At 45.5% G+C, this 6,174-nt stretch overlaps 1 protein-coding gene across 1 annotated transcript in view; it reads left to right on the top strand.

The window, feature by feature from the left end:
- Nucleotides 1–3,130: 3,130 nt before the first annotated feature.
- The window catches only part of tafa4b (TAFA chemokine like family member 4b), a 35,729-nt gene continuing 32,685 nt past the window's right edge, over nt 3,131–6,174 (top strand). The window contains exon 1 of the mRNA XM_072383194.1: nt 3,131–3,564. The gene's annotated coding sequence lies outside the window, so the exon portion shown is untranslated. The remainder of the gene's footprint in view (nt 3,565–6,174) is intronic.

Raw genomic sequence — 6,174 nt, 5'->3', positions numbered from 1 at the left:
ACAACGTTTGCCCAGTGGCGTTTGCTTCTATATCACAAGTTAGCTGTCAGCAGTGGCTTGCGGATGTTGTGTCTGAACTTTCTGAATATTGACAGACACCGAGCCTGTCTGGGATGGACGCTATTTGTGGCCCTGCTCGGGTTGCTGGCAGTGGCCTCGTAAAGACATGAAGAATCTCTATGCTTGGGGATCAAACGCAAAGGAACCAAGATGTCTACGCTCATTAACCTTCATGTGCTCTGCGAATCGATGGCCAGGGTTGAGCGCAAACTTCGACCTGTGGGTGCACCCAAAATGGAAATGGTGATGTGAAGAGAAGAGGCGAGAAACCAACCCGATCATCCAAACCACCTTTTTGACATGGGAATGAAGAAACAGCAAAGTTGTAAGTATGCCATGTGAGACCTCCACTATGTGTGGTGATCCTTCACGCAAGCAGGTTTGTTTCGTTGACCGCGGGGCGCAGTGTATGTGCACTCGTGTAATTAGTGGTGTTACTAGTATATATTTGCTCATATTAAAACACAGGACTGTGGAATTACTCAACTTTTGTCGTCCTTGATAAAGGCTTAAGGGCTCCAGTAAAGAGAGGCTGACTCCCAGCAAAGTCTTCGGTGTAATTACAGGCTGTGAGCAGAGTCATCAGATCACATCTGCGCAGTCACTCGCGCCTCAAATTTAGGGAGGTGTTCACACCAGGCGCTATGGACGAGTTTGCTTTTCCAGCGTGTGATACTCCAACAGCTGTTTTCCCCCTCACATCTAGTTTGGTAGTCTCTAACGTAAAGTTTCGGGTCCATTGTTTTTTTTTCCTCAGGCACACTGGCTTGATTCTCTTCATCATTGCTTAAAGGTGACCTTACATTCACGTCTCTCTGCATTTTACAACACGATCATTAGCATAATCTAATTTATCTCTACACACAAACACTTCTCACCGCTGAACTCTGATAAATCAATTACAATCCGCTCATCTTACCTTGGCCACTTTTCCAGGCGTCCCCACACCAGATAAACAAGGGGATTAATGTAGGAATATTGATCTAGGAGGAAGAAATATTCCTGAAGTTATGAGCAGATTTTCCCTAATGTTTTTCTCCCCTGAGAAATAATTCCAGATGAGATCCTATAACCCCGCTCTATGTCATACGACACGCAAAGAGTCCCCCAGCCTTTACTCTTACTTTTTCTACAATACCACAATATACACGCGCCATTCTGCAGCCTTTAATGTGCCATTTCTGCTTATAGGACTTAAACACGTCAAGGGCAGCGATGCGTTTTAAGAAAACTGATGGCTCTGTACAAACAGCAAAACATGTAATGAGATATATAAAACGAGAAAATTTAATTTCACACCGTTCATCAGCGTCCAGAAAAGTGTTTACGTCACATGATGCGGTTTCCACTGATACTTTCTGGCCCTTCTGACGAAAACTAGATGAGATAAGTGCTATGGGCTGTTGCATCCATTAGCTGCTTCACTTTAAGATAAAAGGCCCCCGATCCCCACTGGGACCTACAGGTTCAGCTTTATATACAACTAACAGCGGAGCAGAAAGGATATCAGCTGTGCTGTCCAGCTAACAACGTTTAACTACTTTTATCTGTTTTGGCTGCAAATTGGATCTGCTATAAACGCAAAGAAAAGCCCAATGTGGAGCTGTCCGTGGTTCTGAATCTAAGACGTTCCCTTCGTTTAAATGCTTTTATCTGGACCTTACTACTAAAGCGCTGCATGTCTCACTTATGGCACACTTACATCAATGTCTAATCTGCTCTCAGTTCAAAGCCAGACGGATCGATTTGTAATAGATTCAAGCAAAGATAAATCGGTTGGAAAACAACACACTGCACTTTCTCACTCTTTGTGCAGGTGGCAAAATTGGTTTAAACTGGTGTTGAGGACAGTGCCAGACATGGATACCATGCTGTGATGCGCAAATGTCAATGTTATAGCCTGTAACGCTTGGTGCATGACTTCTTTCTTTCTTTCTTTCTTTCTTTCTTTCTTTCTTTCTTTCTTTCTTTCTTTCTTTCTTTCTTTCTTTCTTTCTTTCTTTCTTTCTTTCTTTCTTTCTTTCTTTCTTTCTTTCTTTCTTTCTTTCTTTCTTTCTTTCTTTCTTTCTTTCTTTCTTTCTTTCTTTCTTTCTTTCTTTCTTTCTTTCTTTCTTTCTTTCTTTCTTTCGTTCTTTCGATAAGCTAAAGACACGTATGTTTGCTCCCGACCAAAGTACATGTAACTTAGGGTGAATTGTATGGCCCAGCGAGAAAACAAGGGAGTCATCTGAACGTATCGGATAACCCTCACCTTGGGTCGTTAGTGGACATCGACCTCCTCTAAGTCTTAATGACTGCAAATACAGCGCAAAGCAATCAATCGCCATCAACACACTTGAATATTCTCGGATGAAATAATTGATAGGCTGTCCCCTGGTGCGTAACCGAGAGGCGGTGGTGATTAAATTCTATTCAACATCTTGGTGGTGGTGCTGGTGTGTCTTTGTGTGTGTGTATCTGTGCTATTTGAAGACGATAGGCCTCCATCTCGTGCACAGTCGTGCACCTGTCTGTCAGTCAGGAACAATGGCCGTGCAGTGACAAAACTCCTCTCACAACCCATACACGCTTACAATCACGTGTACATACAATGAAGAGGTGATAGGCGAAGTGTCAGACATGTCCTGCTTGTGGCCATCACGGGTCACACTTTCAGACACCTTGCAACTTACGGTGGGTATGAATTACAAATTTGTCGTCTATCCCTCGTGTAACTCGTTTTATATACTGTTTAGCAGACAAATTTCACGATCCTCCACGTTTTGCGTTCCAAGAAATAATACTGAAATAAGACCAAAAAACTTGTTAAGATGAAGACTTTACTATCAAAGAAATACTGTCATCTCTCCTTGCACCTATAGTCTAAGCTACTTGCAAACTACATGACATCAGTGAGGAAGAAGGGGGTGTAGTAGAGAGCTGGTGAACTGGGCGGGCGCTGTTGCACGTGTTCTGAATTGGGAAGACGGGCTCACATCGTATTTCTCATGTCCAATCGATCCCTGCTCGGGAGGAGCGACGGGAGGGCAACAATCACTCCTGCATCACTATACCATCACTCTCATCAGCATCTCTCCGGCGACTAAAACGCCTCTACGTTGACAGACTCAAGTCGGAGGGATGAACTTGTGTGGAGTGTTCGCCAGAAACATCAGCCCGGTGTTGCTCTGGGGGATTAGGCACTTCTGGTGACTTTCTCCTCAGTCTGATCTTGGGATGGGACTCGGTGAGATCATGGCAAATTGGACCAGGTCGCTATTGCGCGAGCCCTGTTTTCTCACCCGGTTTCAGAGGGCTGTTTCTCCGGCGCAGCCGTAGCCCCTCATCACTCCTTTATATTGTGTTTGTGCGGGACCTGGACAAGAGGCTTAAAAGGATTGCCCCCCTTTAGTGTGGAAAACACAAATCAGTGGAGTTGAAGCAGAAAGTGACAGAAGTGCTCGTCTGTCTCACTTGGACACTTTACAATTCCAAGTAATCATGCCATCGAGGTTATAGATTTGGGTAAGGTGGTTTTTAATTTTTCTAATTCAGATTCAGTTTGTGTGGTTTCTATTAGTAACCTTGTCTTTTCGTAGCACAGTCGACAAATAAAACTAGGATGGAGTCAGTGTGGGACTTTACCTAGATATGCTGTCCATATTTTAGTGAAAAGTAAGGGGGAGAAGGGGTAGTGACTGCTGACTTTAAGGTTCAACTTTAACGCCCTCAGCAGAGTGTAGCGAACGCAGTTTGTTGAGGAGCGGGTTTATTCAAAGAAATGCGGAATTTGATAAGAAAACCTCGGTGATCTCCACTTCCTCACGGCGCGTGATTGCCTTGCGTAAAAAATGGAACAGATGATGAGCCCACTCAAACAACAAGCAGTTTCCCTGCCTGTGTATAGTGCGTGCGTTTGGGAAGACCGCGGGGGAGCGAGGTGAGATTGATGCAGTGTTTTATCACCGGGAGGTTAAATAAGCGGTCGTTCGGAGCTCGGTGCTGCATGCGCAGCAACCTATTGAGACCTAACCGCTGACCAGGCTCTTTTCGCTCCCTCTTGAAAATCGCTTTGCGTGGATTATGATGGAGTGCGAACTAAGAGGAGAGCGCGCGGAGCTCAGACATATGGGAGAAAAATCAAGTGCCGCCGGCTTCTCCGGCAGATTGCGCACGGAGCCTGGGAGGTGTGTTGCAGAACCTAATCGGCACACTCTATTGAACGCACACATTCAGCGCGCACGCGTACACACATATACTGGGAGGCGAAAATGACTTGGTGCATGTTAATAGGCGCAGTAATAAGACCCAGCCCCTATGGTGTTGTAATTGTTAGTCATCCCTGTCTCCTCCCTCACTCCAACCCCCAACGCCTCTCTCTCTCTCCCACCCAGTCCCTCTTCGATTATATCTCGCGCCGTCCCACAGCTCGGCCATGCAATTTGTACTGTATTGAGAGTATAATTATTTCCCCATTGTTTTTAACGCTCGGCACTGGCACTCCACAGAAAGCGGTGTCACCAGGGCGGACAGTACAGGGGGAGAGGCGAGGTGGAGAGGTTGGTGGAGAGGATCGGTCCACGCACTTAATTCTCATTGACAGTCACATTAACACAAGAGCCGCACTCGTAATCCTGAGGAGATTACTCTCTCAAACCTGACGCCCTGTCACCCACCCATACACACTCACATATCACTCACTGTGACTCACACCTGTCTGAGGGTGGCACACACACGCTATTCACCCACTTGGCAGTTACTCCTCTATCCAGGCTTACTCTCTTACTGTTTGACCCCTTCCTTTGCACCCCCTTCAGACTAGAGCAGCTTCCCAGCAGTGGGACCGCGGGTATTCTCAGGAGGCTATTCGGCTCTACATGTCTTCTATCTACAGTAGTTACCCCACAGAGGGCTGTTCAGGATGACTGGCTTGGAATGGAAGGGGAATGGATTGTGTGCATTTGTGATTGTGCATGAGGAAACAACCAAGCGGAGAGGCGACTGATGACAGTGAGAAGGAAAACGTAGCTCAAGGGAGGCGAGAGAAATGAGCTGGAGAGGCAGAGATATTTGTGAGAAATGAAATGAGGGGAAAGAGGTGAAATGACATGTGTGTAAGTAATATCAAGAACTCTGCACAATGGAATCTAGCAAATCTGTGTGTAAGAGAACAAACATTGCTCGTGTTAGAGGTTGTTGTGTGTGAGTGATAGGCTTTGTGGGTGACATAATAGATAGATAAGCAGGAATTAGGCATGTATGACTGATGAGGTGGCGGCAGTGCGGCAGATTGGAGATCACCTACACACACGCAGGCCTTAACAGATTGACTGCGATGATACATCTAGGCAAAGAGGAAGAGGAGAAAAACCACCAAGGAAGAAGATTAGAGTCATTATTTCATGTCAACGAGGACGGATGGAAAAAAGCTTCTCATTTGGATGTGACAGTGTCCTGGACAGCTCTTCATGTCAGGCGGCCTCTGGGTGTGTTGAGTCAGAGAGCATGGATTGGTGTCATGCAGTAGCAGAGGAAAATATCACTCATTCTCATGAAATCGGGCTCAGAGGAAGCACAGTGGCACTGATGTGTCTTTCCCATCAGGAGATCCATGACTCTAATGGAAGAAGGAGAGGCAATAGATCAATGAGTGTGAGCGTGGTGTGTGTTTGCTTCTTGTCACAACGGTGAAACCACAACTGGATAGAGGTCACGACCTGTGGTAAGAAAGAATAAAAACATGTGATACCTTGTAGATTGTGTGTGGTTGGTTAGACCGGTCCATTGAGTTTAGGCCTATGTGAACAAAATTAGTACCTTTCTATGTATCAACGTCCTTTTTTCATTGTCGCCACCAACAGTGCATAAGCAGGGGTCGTGTTGCCCATATGGATGAGTTGATTTCTGTAAGTCACTCCACATACATCAAAAGGAAAAAGAGCACAGCTGATCGAAACCTCAAAGTATTTTTAAGGTCTCTGTGAGCAAATACGTGTAAGATTATTCAAACATTTCATTCTACACATCAATCATTTTGTCAGAGCAGGTTCCACCAATTCTCATGTTGCCGCTTTACAGCTGTGTGTGTGTTCCTTGTCCTAAATTCTCTCCATTCTCAGTCAATCAGTGACAGCA

Source organism: Leuresthes tenuis, unplaced genomic scaffold (assembly GCF_036924035.1).
Source record: "Leuresthes tenuis unplaced genomic scaffold, fLeuTen1.0.hap1 SCAF_3, whole genome shotgun sequence".
Lineage (NCBI taxonomy): Eukaryota > Metazoa > Chordata > Actinopteri > Atheriniformes > Atherinopsidae > Leuresthes > Leuresthes tenuis.
The sequence above is the reverse complement of the archived record's forward strand: the minus strand, read 5'-3'. Positions and strand labels throughout refer to the sequence as shown.